At 40.8% G+C, this 16,163-nt stretch overlaps 1 protein-coding gene and 1 pseudogene across 2 annotated transcripts in view; both read right to left on the reverse strand.

Moving 5' to 3' along the window:
• LOC137240152 (prolyl endopeptidase) overlaps window positions 1-16,163 on the reverse strand; it is a 682,234-nt gene that overhangs the window by 436,077 nt on the left and 229,994 nt on the right. The window lies entirely within an intron of this gene.
• LOC137239378 (THO complex subunit 5-like) lies at window positions 11,672-13,829 on the reverse strand (annotated as a pseudogene).

Below are 16,163 nucleotides of genomic sequence, written 5' to 3' on the forward strand. Positions count from 1 at the left end.
GTGTTATCGGTACATTGCGATGAATCGCCAACATTGTCAAACCATTCAGCCGCTCCTTACATGGAAATGAAAAAAAGCTAAGATATTAATCTATATAAAGCAACGTATTGATTATTTCAAATACCTGTCCCGTAGAATTGCGAAGATAAGTCTTTAATCTTTTAAGGGTTGAAAATTTACGCTCTGATGTGGACGTGGAAACGAGGAGTGTTGCAAAAATGTCAAGCAATTGAAATAAGTTATTAAACGACGTTTTGTCGCAGCTTTGAAATGCGTCCAGCGCAGTTTGTGGTGGAAGATTTTGTCGCTTTAAAAACGCCCTCCATACATTGGTTTCTGCTACAATATTTTTACTTTCAATGTACGGCTCATAAAACAGACCTAGTTTCATAAGTTCGCGTCATTAACATCAGTACGGTTAGCCGAAAAAATAGAAGCAAATCCTTTGAAGATTGTTTTATGTTCATTGAATCGAGTATTAATTTCCATTATCATATGGTCAATAAATGGATAAAAGACCGATGCCTTGAAATAATCAGCTAGATCTTGCGGAACTTGATTAGATTTCAATCGTTTCTTTTTGATTTCTATACCTACGTCATTTGCACACTTTTCACTTTCTAATATCCATTTTTAATTATTTTTCTCACTTTCACACGTTATGATTATTTTAATGAGCAGCTCTATTAATATGCGATAACTGAAAACATCACATTTGAATTTTTCAAGATTTGACAGCAGCTACAGGCTTGTGTTTCAAAATATGAGGATGCCAGATATACTTAGTAACTTTTGAAAAGTGAGGTATCGTTATGTAGTAAAAATCACGAATCTTAATTCATTACCAGTATTTACATACAATAATCTTTTTCTGCTAAAATCACGTGCACTTTTGATTTAAAATATTTGAAAATTGTTGAAGTAATTATATCGTTAGTTCAATGAAGACTATCTCAGTTCGTTTTGATTTATGAAAAACTGAAACCTTTCGCTTCTTTGCTAATTTTGTATTATTTAATTTAATTTCACTTATTTTTGAATTGTTTTATTTTGCTTATTTTTGTGTTAAATTCTTAGGTTTTTATTTATTTTTTCTTTAATTAATTTTATAAATAAAAATAAATAAAATAAGATAAACTAAATAAAAATAAAATAAAGTAAAATAATACAAAAATAAGTAAAATTAAACAAAAAATAAAAAATAAGGAAACACGCGAAAGGTGTCAGTTTTTCATAAATCAAAAAGAACTGAGATAGTCTTCGACGCAAATAGGCGAACTGAGATAGTCTTCGTTGGGACCGACGATATGGAATTTCATGAGTACTGTATACTCCATGACAAAATTAAACATTAATATTACCTTCCCACGTACGTACTTATATAGAGATTTAGATTTTCTCTTATATTTTTTTGCTAAATCAGAAGGAAAATTGGTAATTTTAATATAAATTACGAAGTAAAATAAGAAGTTGAGCGACGAAGGGGGGATCTATCCCTTAAATCCCCCCCTGGATAAGCCACTGCTCCTGAAAGAAAATAAAAACGTATATTAGATAAATACATAAGTGACACATTAGTATACAATTTTCTTAGGCTGGATTTATCTTTCAATTCAGAACAAATTTTTTGTTTACATTTTTCTCGTTCTTGTTTGTTCGGAACTGGACGATCAATTCAGATTTAGGGCTATACATTTTCATGTAAATTAAAAAATTTTCGTACACATTTTTTGTTTATCGGGCAGATAGGTTTTAAAGTTAACTGACAAAACGGTCTTAAATATGTTTTTTTATTTACCCATTTCCGCATAGTTTTTGATTAAGTCGTTCACTATCATCTCGTAGTTAGGACTTTTGTGTTTGCGTAAAAAAGAAGTAACGACATTTTCAAAAGAATCCCACGCTGCTGCCTCCACTGGTGACAATAGTTCTTTGAAATGGTTATTGGTCATCATTTTTCTTATTTGCGGTCCCACAAAAATCACTTCCTTTATTTTTGCTTCTGAAATCTCTGGAAAGATTGTCTTCAAATGATGAAAAGCTTCGCCTTCTTTGTCCAAAGCCTTGACAAAGTTGTTGATAAGGCCGAGCTTGATGTGGAGCGGAGGTAGAATTATTTTTTCCTTCTTTATAAGTGGAGAGTATTTTATGTTATCCACCCCAACTTGAAACTCGATTCGTTCTGGCCGATCCTTTATGATGTAGCGGTCTGAACGAGCTCGGCTATCCCATTTGCATAGAAAGCAACAGTATTTTGTGTATCCACTTTGTAGACCACATAGCCTTCCAACGACTTTAAGATCGGCACATATTTTCCAATCATGTTCTTCGTATTTGATTAATTTGAGCAATTTTTGCATTATCTCATACGTTTCCCTCGTATTTACTGCGTGCGAGGTCGCGATAGATTGGTTTTGGTTGCCAATATGCAATAATAGGCCTTTAAACTTATTTTATTGCCGTCTATGAACAATCGCCACTCCTTATAGACCAGCAATGTCTTTGCAGTAACAAACACTGTCCTCCTTCGTATAGTACTTGGAAAATTGTTCGTGACGAGTTCTATAATATGTTACCTTAACATCGGATGAAACAAATTTAAATTGTTGCATAAGAGAAGTGCGTAGTTCGGCCTTTTCCTTTGACAATTCCAAATCCCTTGTCCAATCATTGAGTTGTGCTTGTGACAAAGAGTTTCTTTCGTTTTCCGTTTGAAATCCAGTACAACATGATGCCACGTACTCAGATACTGCTGTTGACAATGAAAGTGGAGCCGGAACTAGAGTTAAATTTGATTCTGGCAATGTAGCTTCCGTTGAATTTAGTCCTGGTAATGACACTGTAGATACGCTCGCATAAGTTACTTTTCTTGACTTTCCAACCCAAAGTACTTTTGTAGTACAAATATAGCAGTCCGTTGAATGGCAAGTTGGTTCCCTCCAATTTATTGGTGTAATAAATTTCATATGTCGCCTAAACAGATAGTTTCAGAAATTAGTCAGCTATGCATTAAAAGGGAGCAAATTTCCGAAAAAATCAATTCGACTCGACATGTGGTGCACACAGTATTCGGTGTCCATGATTTTTAGGCTCAATTCCAAAATACTTATAGTGTTTAGGCAGGATGCCTAACTTTGTCCGCATCTGTCTGCGATCCCCCCAATGCAACCCTGCGAATCGATACTCGATACTCGAATTAATTTGTAACCACCCACACCATCACCGCCACATGCATGTGCATGTATGTACATGTACGTGTATGTGTGTTTTTTGTCAGCACTCATGCATATGCATGTCGGGGTTGATGTGTGGGTGCCTTTCCCCTCCAAAACGGAGGATTTTGCGGGTCAACGGTTGTAGCTTGCTATACAACCGGCCTCTTGGATTCTAACCGCCAACCAGCACGCATCTGCCGCCAACGATCTCCACAGTTTTCAAGAATATATTCAGGTAATATTGTACCCAGGTTATATATATATTCACATAATAAATTACATCCATTATAACGAGAAATCTCGTCTACTTTCTTATTTCTCTATTTCCACACGCATATTCCCACTGATATCGACCCGGTGCGCCCACCTCTCGCAAGGATCAGACGCACCCCGGCCGAACATTTGGTCCTATCTCACCAGGAATTGGAAACAGCACCTTAACAATACAGTCCACATCACAAGATACCATAGCTGACCGCACACACTTCAGAATTCCTAACATAAAAAATTAGCCGGAGAATTTTTGCCACAACCACAAAAAGTATATTATTTAATACCAGCGTGCAAAACACTGAGCAAGCGACAGCCAGCGGAAGCCACTGCAGCACACAAGCTACTTGCCACATAATCACCAGAACAGCAAACAGCCACAAAGTAAGTGCAATATTTCTTGCCATAATTTTTTTGGTTATATAAAAAAATAAATAAATAAAACAGTCTAAAAAATAAATATTCTCAGTGCCACACGCGTAGTGATTTGGTATTAAGTGCGAAAAGTGTAAAAAAAAATTTGTGACGAAAAGAAGGAGAAGCCCAAACGCGTAACATTAACGTTTTTAATTCCTTGTGACTATCTGACCTGTCCCCCCACCAGCGGTAAGGCTCTCCGGACACAGCACAAGGGAGAGGTACACATAACCTCACTTTCACAGAAAATTTCACGCCATTCGATTTAAATTTTCTTTTTGCATCACTTTAGTTTCACTAGTCTCTTAATAAATTTTCGCACAAGATTTATTACACGTTTTTACACTTTTCGTCGAGTTCATACCAGCGCGCGCACTTATTATACAATACAAACTAACTTGGAAGTGGCGAGTGGCCCCCTTTATTTACACAAAAGACATTGGTGTCGCTTCCCCCTGCTCCCTGTTTTACAGCACAAATAATCTGCAAAGTCAGACAAAAATAAACAAATTAAAAGTAATAATCAATTCTGCGTAATTTAATAGTTGTTGGTTGGGTGATTCGCTCAGGTTTTCAAGTTTTATATCCCTTGATTAATTCGCTTTCCACTTTTCAACCATGAACCTGGACTCTTACATTAGATTGGCCAATCGAATAATCGAATTCGAGGCCGATTTTAATGATATCAATGCGGCTCTGCACACTGTACACACTCTTGCAATACAGCAAAAAGAGTTGCAAGCTAAGTGGGAAAAAGCAGAGAACGCCCTAGAGGAGTTTCTTGGCTCTGACACGCTCGACGCAAAGAAAATTGCAGCGGTCAAGATCAAGCATAAAGCTGCATATGACGTATTCTTGCGATGCATGTCGAACATGGCTGAACTTCAAGGCAAATTGAAACAGGAAAGAGATAGTCAGGTTCGACCTGAAGGAGAGCGTGCGCGCGAACACAGTATCCGCCTGCCAGCTTGTGATACTGAGGTGTTCAAGGGCGACTACCTATCTTGGCCAACGTTTCGTGACCTGTTCACGGCCATATACAAAAACAACAGTCGCCTAAGCCCGGTAGAAAAGTTGTTCCACCTCAATCAGAAAACTCAAGGTGAGGCAAAGGACATCGTCAAGAAATGTCCCTTGACAAATGAAGGCTTCGAAACAGCCTGGAAAAACCTATGTGAGAGATACGAGAATAAGCGGATTCTCGTAAACTCACAACTACAAATTTTGTTTAATCTAAAAAAGATAGATAGCGAGTGCGGCAGCTCAATCAAAACCTTACAGCGCGACATAAATAATTGCTTGGCATCTTTAAAAACACATCAGATCGATGTTTCAAATTGGGATGCGATTATTACCTATTTATGTTCGACAAAATTACCTGAAACCACGTTGGCTCTATGGGAGCACAGCATCGACCACAAAACGGACATATCCAAGTGGGAGGATATGGACAAATTCTTGTCAAATCGTTTTCAGACACTTGAAACCGTGTCTGGTTTTACAGGGAATGCCACTTCTAAAGTGCAAAAATCAAATGCCAGTCGACAGAAACCCCTACAAAAAGACTTGGTGCTTTTCAAACAAAAGTAACCAAGCAAACAACAAAATCAATATGTAAAATGTGCAAATCTACGGAGCACAGATTACGCAACTGTTCACGTTTTTGCGATTTAAACCCGGTAAAAAGGATTAAATTCGTCAAATCCACAAATGGCTGCCTGAATTGTTTATCCCCAGGACACACAGTGACGAGGTGCACCAGTTCATACAACTGTTCCAAATGCCACTCTCGTCACCACACGCTCCTGCATGCGGACACACTTCAGCAACCGGCGGTGCGCAACCAGTTCAAAGATGCGGATAATACCCCATCAACTTCGGTACAGGCACGGAAAAGACAGGAATCGGGACAACCACCTTCTTCTACGAACCAGAATGTTAAATCCTGCCATGCCAATTCCAGCACAGGTGTGCTATTACGAACAGCTCGCGTACACATTCACCATAATGGTACCGACTTCTCCGCGCGGGCATTAATTGATTCTGGGTCTGAATGTTCCTTTATAACTGAAAGACTGAAACGCAGGATCAATTTGCCAGCGAGGAAAATGCATGCCCATGTTTCAGGCATCACAAATGCGGTGTCAGCTCAGGTAAAAGAAGCATCCAACATCGAATTACGTTCACCAGTGGATCCCTGCTTCAGCCTGACTACACCCGTACTAGTTCTAGCGAAACTCACTGGGAATCTTCCATCCTGCCATATCAACGCAATAACTATGCAGGCATTCCCAGACTTGGTTTTGGCAGACAAGAGGTTCTACGTCAACGAAGACGTAGACCTCATACTTGGCGGAGACATATATCCCCAAATTATAATGAGCGGTATAAAGAAGAATGTGCTAAACACACTCTTAGCCCAAGAGACAGTGTTCGGTTGGATACTAACCGGTCGTATCGAATCACCGAATCCAACGAAGAGCATTATGTCTTTTTACAACGAGGTTGCGTTAGACAATCAATTAAAAGCTTTCTGGGAGGTAGAAAATCTACCCAAAAATAAAATATTGAATGAAGAGGAAAGGTACTGCGAACAATTATTTAAGGAAACAACGAATCGGAATGAAGATGGAAGATAAACCGTATCATTACCATTCAGGCAGGATTACCCTAATAACATTAATTTAGGACCGTCCCTGAAACGCGCATGCTCTCAGTTCTTCCGGAATGAGGGACGGCTAATAAAAAACCCAGATTTAGGTAAAGAATATGTTCGAGTGTTGTCAGAATATGAAACACTCGGACATATGAGAAAATTGAAAAAGAATATCCAATCCGACGATTCGGATCATTACTTCCTGCCCCACCACGCCGTTGTAAAAGCAGAAAGTACAACCACCAAGGTACGCGTAGTATTTAACGCCTCGAGCACTACGGCCAACGGTAATAGCTTAAACGATATTCTCCTCCCAGGCCCAGTTCTACAAGCCGATCTACCGATCCTTATCTTACGTTGGAGACTATACCGTTTCGTCTTCAATAGCGACATCGAAAAGATGTATCGACAAATTTGGGTGAACGAAAATCACACCAAATTTCAACGTATTGTGCATCGCACGTCCCCGAATGACCCTATTAGTCTTTACGAATTAAAGACGGTTACCTTCGGAGTGAATTGCGCTCCATATCTCGCGATAAGAACGCTCCTACAACTGGCAGACGACGTGTCAAATTCACACCCTACAGCGGCTAACATACTACGAGAAAACATGTATGTAGATGACGTGTTAGCGGGTGGACATACGATCACATCGACTATTAAAGCCAGAGATGAAATTCGTCAAGTCCTACACTCAGCGGGCTTTCCACTTCGCAAATGGACATCCAATTCAGAGGACATTCTAAGGGACATCCCCAAAGCAGACCTGCTCAATGAAAACTTCCTGGCATTCGAAGATACCAGTTCAGTTAAAGCGTTAGGTATTCGATGGAATGCCCTCTCCGATTTATTTTATTTTAACGCAGGAACCCTGGAAAATGGCGAAAACATCACCAAACGAGCAGTCCTATCCGCTATAGCCAAACTTTTCGACCCTTTAGGCTGGCTTGCGCCAATGGTCATTGTGGCAAAAATACTCATGCAGAGTATTTGGTTAGAAGGCACCGCTTGGGACGAACCAGTATCGAGCAGTACGCTAGAACGATGGAAAACCTTCACCGACCAATACCATGAAATCGATAAAATCAGGATACCTAGATGGGTCAACTTTTCTCCAGGAACCGACATCGAGATCCATGGATTTTGTGACGCATCCGAGAAGGCTTATGCAGCAGTCATTAAATTACTTCTAGCCAAAACCCGAGTAGCCCCAGTGAAAACTCTTTCTCTTCCACGATTGGAGCTTTGTGGAGCCGTGCTGTTAGCGGAAATGACCGAATCAATTTTCAGGAACCTCAAGTTGGGACCAGTGAAAGTGCACCTTTGGACGGATTCAACTATCGTCCTCGCATGGATAAGGAAACCTCCCTGTTCTTGGTCCACTTTCGTCGCACATCGGATCACCAAGATCATCGACATGGTCGGAAATAAGGACTGGTTGCATGTAAACTCAGAATCTAACCCAGCAGATTTGGGTAGCAGAGGATTACCTGCGTCTGAATTGGTCAACAATTCGTTGTGGTGGCAGGGACCTTCTTGGCTGCAAGAAGACACGTCCCAATGGCCAGCACAAGAACGTGACTACATCACCTCCGTAGAGGAAAAGAGGGCGAAGACCTGCGCAACAACAACAGTAAATACTACCGATGCTCTCCAACGCTTTTCAGACCTACCTAGGGCTTTACGGGTGCTCTCATACGTTATGAGGTTCTACCGAAGAACTCACCCCAAAACAAAAAAATCATTTCAGGTCAAGTCACCTTTAATCTCTCCTGATGAGATCAAATCAGTAACCCAACTCATTAAAATTTATCAGAAACAACACTATAGTTCCGAATATAGTGATCTAAAGGCCGGAAAACCAATTGCAGGGAAAAGTGCAATACTCTCACTTAATCCGTATCTAGACCAACATGGCATCATTCGGGTAGGAGGGCGACTCGGGGCGTCAAAGGACTTAGTTTTGATGAACGCCACCCGATCCTCCCCCCATACAACTGCCGGTTATCCCGTCTGACAGTCCTAATGTTTCATCAACAAAGTCTGCATGGGGAAAACCAACTCATGTTACGTCTGATACGCACCCAATACTGGATAACTAACATCAAAACCATGATTAGGGCAACAATTCACAATTGCAAAGTTTGCACTGTACACCGAAAGCGTGCTCAGACCCAACTTATGTGTATTCTCCCTCGCGAACGCACGACATTCCGCCGTGCATTCACGAATACTGGAGTCGACTTCGCCGGACCCTTCGACATTAAAAGTTACCGCGGCAGAGGGTGTCGACTATCCAAGGGCCATGTCTGCCTTTTCGTGTGTTTTTCCACGCGAGCGATTCATCTAGAGGCCACTACTGACCTCAGCACAACATCATTTCTTGCGGCTTTTGCCCGTTTCATATCTAGACGCGGATGTCCCAAAAACGTCTACTCCGACAACGGTACAAACTTTGTCGGAGCTTCACGATCCCTACGGACGGAATTTAAAACTTTCATTTCACAAGCCCGAGACAATGCTGTCTCGAAGTACAGCCACCAGTCACTCACTTGGCATTTCATCCCTGCGGGCGCTCCCCACATGGGAGGGCTGTGGGAGGCTGGAGTGAAAAGCTTCAAAAGCCACTTCAAAAAGATAGCCTCACCACACAAATTCACATTCGAGGAATTTCATACACTCTTGTGCCGCATCGAGGCATGCCTGAACTCGCGGCCGCTCAGCCCGGCATCCAATGACCCAACGGACCTTGAGCCGCTTACCCCAGGTCATTTCCTCACTGGCAGCCATCTACTGGCTCCGCCAGAGCCGGATGCTAGTGAGAGCCCTACCTCGATGATAAAGCGGTGGCAGAAACTCAAAGCCCTCCATCACACTTTCTGCAAGCGATGGAAAACCGAATATTTATCCGAACTTCAAAAAAGAGTGAAGTGGAAGCATCCCAGACAGAATATAAAAGTGGGAGATCTCGCTGTCCTCAAAGAGGACAACTTATCTCCCAAAGAATGGAGGTTAGGTCGAGTTGTCAACGTACACCTCGGCGAAGATGACCGAGTACGTGTAGTCGACCTCAAAACAGAGAAGGGTCAAGTCAGACGACCTTTGGTCAAACTGATCCTTCTTCCACCGGAAGAGACGGATTTCGAGAAGGCGACGAACTCCTCCTAACAATCCCTCCGTTCCCCCATATCCCTACTTTCAAAAAAAAATTAAACCCGGCTCTCGTTCCCCCGAAACGAGGCCAAACAACAACCCTAATGCAGTTCCCCCATCTGTCACAAAAACACTTATTTTTTCCTTTTTTCAAGAAAATCCCCAAATTCACTCGCTCACCCCGAGCGAGGACACCAGAAATCTTCCCACTCACTCGTTCTCCCATAACGAGGATACCATAACAACCCTAATGCAGATCCCCCATCTGCCACCAAGCACTTATTTTTAATTCTCAAAAGCGAGGTCACCAGAAGCCCTAACGCAGACCCGCTATCTGCCAAAGAATACAAAGGCCTTCGGCCTATTGTATTTACAATTTTCAAAATAAACCCAAATTCACTCGCTATCCCATAACGAGGACAACAGAAAAACCTACCGCAGAAGGGCGAACCGCTCTGCCACAGAAAACAGCTGCACTCGTTACCGCGAAACGAGACACATCGCAAGCCTACCGCGGATAAGAAAACTCATCTGCCCCCGATATTAGCAGGGTTAAATTCCTTATACTTTTAGAAATTTGAATGAAGTCAATTCGAATATTCTAGGACAGCACTTGACTACTCAAGCGAATGGTGAAAACTGATGACAAACTGATATAGGGGCATGCAAATGGGCTGTGTAATTGGTAATAATTTGAACCTAGCAACATAAGTTTGTATGTTGTAATTTGTTTCGAATATTAAGTTAACTGAAAATATGTACTATTGATTATGTATTACAATACGTTTTAGCAATAGCTTCAAGCAAATTGTCACTAAAAACAAACAAAAACATAAGTGCTGGTAACATTATCCAGCATTTGGCACACACACGCAACAATTTCCTATTGCTTTCATATATGCATTTAATTAACTCAAAACTAAATATGCTAAACTTTCTGGAATCAAAGTTGCCCTAATCCATATTTATACCTCCCACCTTAGTACTGCTGCTGATGCCGCCAAAATTTGTGGCATTTCAATATACGAAAAGTATTGGGAGATATATATGTTGAAAGGAATTGGGGAAATTCAGAATTTAATCACCTACGTGCTGAGGGTAGGTGGAAGATGAAGGGTGTGTACGTACACAAATGCGAACATATAGGACTATATGGGCATCTACATTAGTAGTAATTCAAAGCTTAAACTCCCCTCTTTTTTTTGTTCATTGATTCATAGATCCCTTTTGTGAATGGATCTGTATCTCGTTCCACCACCAGATAAATTCGGTACTTCCTGATCCATGCTTTCATACATCTTCATTCGTGTCATAACGTCCGCAATGAATTGTGGATGCACATAAGCGTCACGTATTTTATACTGAGGTAAATGACACCTAGTTTTATGGAAAAGGAAATATGAGGTTTTCCATCGCACATCTTCATTTATGTAAATACGTTATATCATCTATGAAAGCTCAAACCACATATAAAACGTTTTCCACCATAGAAGGGTTGGCTGGAGCTTTCACCGACGATATTTTAGACTACAAATTATACTACCAATGAGCTCCTGTTAATGAAGTTGGTTGAGAAACCACATTTTCATTTAATAAATATTGTATCAAGTCCTTCATTCTTATTGTATATGAGTAACTTAATTACAGTCACGCGGTATATATTCCCAGCTAAAACATTTACTTTGTTTTTGCGTTTGGTGTCCAAATGTGCAATAAAATTTTCCAAGGAATTCATGGAGCCTTCGGTAGACACATAAAGTGAATAGTCTACAGCCAAAATCGTATTTGAAGCTGTTAAAAGAAATGGTGATCTGCAAAGACTACATAACCCAATATTTAGGTCACCTCGGATTTTTTCCTGATCCTCAATATAACTGGATGTTGCAGATTATTTCCAGTACGTATTATAGTGTGGCCCGTCGCTGGATATTGTTTTTGCAAATTTCCCACACCCAACTCTGTCAAACTTTGCAGGCTAGTTAAGCACTTCGATTTCCGAGTTTTTTTTGGTTGCTGTAAAAGATATTTCAGTGTTTATAAATTCATGAAAAATGGCACGTAAAAGAATTCTTAAAAACTATTGCTTAAATGTATTAACAGCACCGCCCTCAATATAACGATACGGCCTAGCGCGTATACGCATTGCAAATGCCTTTATATAATACTTTTCACGATGATACTCCACAGGATTGTAGAGCGGGCCCTCTGTTTCCAAAATCTATCCAAACTGTACATAGCGCGTACAAGTTGTGTCGCCAACAAAGCCAAATGATGCTTCAACAAGCTTTGAGTTAAAGAATTCGTCCAAAATTCCATTGTTTTCACAGCGGCACTGTTCATGCCATTATGCTGCCCATTCCCATAAATGCATATAGACCAAAGCGGGCTCTCTGCAGGAAAGTTACTACCTATACTTACATGACATTCCAGTTTAGCTGATCCACGTATAACAATGGCGCGATAAAAAAGATGAGTACTATTGACGAGCTCCAAATTGACGTTAGGTGCAGATGCAATATACTCCTCATAGCTAAGTGAGGTCCATTGTACAAGGCTGCAAGCAGAACGTGTAGTGGGTAAACATTCTTCCTTCAAGTATAAATCAATTTGCTTTTGAACCAGTCCACGTATTTGTTTAATCAAATTCAAGCGAGAGCTCCACAATTGTTGTATGCATTTTCAGAGTGCTGGTATCATTTTTTGTAACTTTGGTTACTCAGCTTGCATCGCGGCTGTAACAGTGAGCGATGTGTCATCGATGTTATTAACGACTTCTATGCAACACATTGACTGCAGCCAACGATAGGGACGTCCATATTCCTTCGTACTTAAATGATCCAAACATTCTTTTGGTGTCATGCTAATATGTTTCAACTCATCTTCACCGCCAGGCACGGGTATCGTATCACCCAAATCGTTGTCACACAAATATTTCAATGCGTCTTGTGTGAGCGCTGCATCAACAAAACTTTGTTCAACATCACTTAAGCTTACCACTGTAGCTGCCGTTACAAATCCTAAACGCTTGAAATAACGTAGCTTCATTACTATAGATTCCTCCATACTTTTGGCGTTATTACCAATTGTAATTCGTACTTCAAGTGGATGACGCTGCACAAGCTATTGCTTTTTCCATTCCTTATCCATTGGTACTAGTGGTGCATCTTTTAGTGGACGCGTAGCTTTCAACAACGTACGCAAGGATGGTGCAAATGATGGTAATTTCTCGGTCTCTAGTACAATTTCCCTAAATACTTGATGAGTGGTATTCAGTAATTCTTTGCACTGTGCAGCTGATTGTTCGTGGAATAAATTCTGCAAATGCAAACGATTACTATCTACTCGGACCTTTTCACGATGCAGATCTTCTCGTTCAGAACGTAGGCTGTCTTTAATCATGCGATTGATTGACCTTTTTGATCAAAACAAATAGCAGTCCGCTGGCGTTCCCCCAAGCCATTCTTCATTTTGAGTACATTATCGAAGATGATGCGTAGTGTTTCGAAACCTTTATGCAAGGATTCCGCCATTTAACACAAATTTTATAACCGATTCATACAAAAAAAAATATATATACTGCACACAATTCAGCCGTTTAAAATTTGTTTTGGACTGCGCAATTCTCGGTAAGTCCAGTAGCACAATCAACTCCGGAGTACTGTCAAAAATTAACATAACATTACCACCCTGACCCAGAGCTTTAGATGAAGCCGGAAATTGTGACTGACGTGAATTTAGTAACATTTTTTGCATTCGGCTATGCGATGGTGCAATTTATGTATTTCTCCAACTTGTTGACATTTTTTGGCAAATTTCCTCAGGATATTTAATGTCAACTTGGTCCCGAGGTGTCTTATGGAGAAACATTCCCCCTTTAATACTTGTGTTTGATCGATTAATGCTACCAACGCTGGTGCACCCATTTTGGCGGCGAAGTAACAAAGGCATACTATAATACAACGTACATATTTGGTAGTCTTTGATAACGATAGGCGTTGAAAGAGCAATGCAAATATCTGGCGCATATTAGGTTGTAATTGGTCGGCGGGATAATAGGCGAGCAACTTTTGCATAAGATAGAAACCCTCATGATCATTCGATTTTGAGGCAATCATTTTTTGGAAAATGCCTAAGACAGCGTTCAAGTTCTAAGATTTGCGAAGAACCTGGCCTAATAAACGCCGTTATCAAACGTACAAGTGGCGTAACATTTCCTGGCTGATCCCACAAACCTGGCACCAACAAACAAGGAAAAAGTGCCCAGTATGGCTCGGGTATAGTGCAGCTGCCCTCGCGTATTTCTAACAATAGCGAAAACATTTGAAAAACAACAAACATAAGGCATAAATTCCAATATGTCTTGTTGCAATATGCCTTGTAAAACAGGAAACCCTGCTTCTTCAAGGGAACTAACCGCTACTAGCTCTGGTTTGCACACGATTTTTTATTGCCAGTATAGCGTTTCAAAGAGGTAGTGATTAAAATGAAGTTTTGTGCACAGCATATTATACAAATAGCAAAACCTGCAAAGAAAAAGAAAAGAAAGTTGATTAATACAAATGCATAAATGGGCATTGCAAACAAGGTGACAACTGACGGCGCGGCCGACGCCGCAGTTGGAGCACCCCTTTTGCGATGCCGGTAACCTAGAAAATAAAAAAAGGGAACGACACACCAAACCAATAATTCCCTGGATCACGCCAACCGCCTGCATCCATCACCAGGCACCTGAAAATAAAAAGAATTAATTAATAACTTAAAATAAAAGAATACACCAAATGAACAAATCTTAAAATTCACTTACTATTTGCCTCCTCCAGTAGCCATGCATCTTACTCCAAGCGCCGTAGTCAAAGAATTGAAAGAACGAAAAAAATCATTAGATTTTTTTTACCGTTTCTTTCAGTTCATCGGAATTTTACATTCTATACACGGGTGTGTATGAATGTTCATTTGTTTTGTCTTTTGCGGTTGGCATATTTGCAACCAACGTATGTACATATGTATGTATGTATGCCTACTTGTTTCGGCATATCCTATTAGTGCTGAATCAAATGACGCACACTGATACCGAAAACCCGCAAAAGGAACAAAATCGGGATCGGCTTTTTTGACCCGGGCAGTCCCAAAACATACTTACGCACAAAAAATAAAGGCAAACACCTCCTTAAAAAATTAATTGCTCTCATTTACAAACAAAAAAAAACAACCAAAAAAAAATTTTTTTTTTGATTTTTTTTGCCGTCGGTACTGCCTGTTTTTTGGCGGGGGACAGGACTTGTTGTTTCTCAACAACAAACATCACAAACAGTCATTATAAGGGCTCGGTACAAAAACAGTCCGGGTCCCGAAATAAAAGAATCCCGACACGACAAAATCCCGAAATGGGAAAAAGTCAACTGTTTCTACCGGCCTAGTGTGCTACTGCCCCAGTGACCTAGTTTTTTTCAAGGGCAAGCAAATACATATATGTATATATATACTCGCACACCACAAATTCACCATACCAGCTGGCAGCTAACCAAGAAATACACGACAGAGTTGCATGGTACATTTAGCATAATGGTACGCGCAGATAGAACGCGTCGCGGAGAACGCATCGCCAATCGGCAAATTTATGTCAGGTGAACGTAAATAACGCATCTCTGCTTGGTAAGAATTGTATTTAATAATATGCTTCGCATATGCACTTAATTCATCTCTTTTAACATACGTTTTGTAATAAAACACCGCCGTTTCACCCAACCAACCTCACGGCCACTCGCCCTGGCACATCCATAAAATGCCACAGTCGACCTGAGAGCGACACGACAGGTTATACGCTGGAACGGAGACCTCGGCCTCTTCGTCCAGCCCAGAAAAACCTCAAAACCCTCGAGTCTGGAACGGAGACCTCTGCCTCTTCGTCCAACCAACAAAAAAAAAACCGCAAATCTGGAATGGAGACCTCGGCCTCTCCATCCGGAACGACAAAAAACCAAAGAATAACAAAAAATGGTGCCACTCTGGAACGGAGACCTCGGCCTCTTCGTCCAGCCTTACTGGCCATCGACTATACACATATTACATTCTGAATTTCTATATTTATGTATAATTCAATGGCAAGAAATATTCACTGTTAACTGTTCATAACCGCTAATTTTACAAATCTTAGCTCAGGTGGCATGCGAAGCAAGTCGGAAGGGATTCCCGGCCATTTTGCGTCGTCAGACGAACTCCTCATCTAGATTAAGTTTAGTGTGTAAGTCTTATATTCATTTATATTCATTTTTCTCGTTTCAGCGGAGGTCATTGGCGGAAAACGATGTTGCGTATCGCAAGGGGCCGGCATGTTTAGGCAGGATGCCTAACTTTTTCCGCATCTGTCTGCGATCCCCCCAATGCAACCCTGCGAATCGATACTCGATACTCGAATTAATTTGTAACCACCCACACCATCACCGCCACAT

This window comes from Eurosta solidaginis, chromosome 2, assembly GCF_040869045.1.
Source record: "Eurosta solidaginis isolate ZX-2024a chromosome 2, ASM4086904v1, whole genome shotgun sequence".
Taxonomy (NCBI): Eukaryota; Metazoa; Arthropoda; class Insecta; order Diptera; family Tephritidae; genus Eurosta; species Eurosta solidaginis.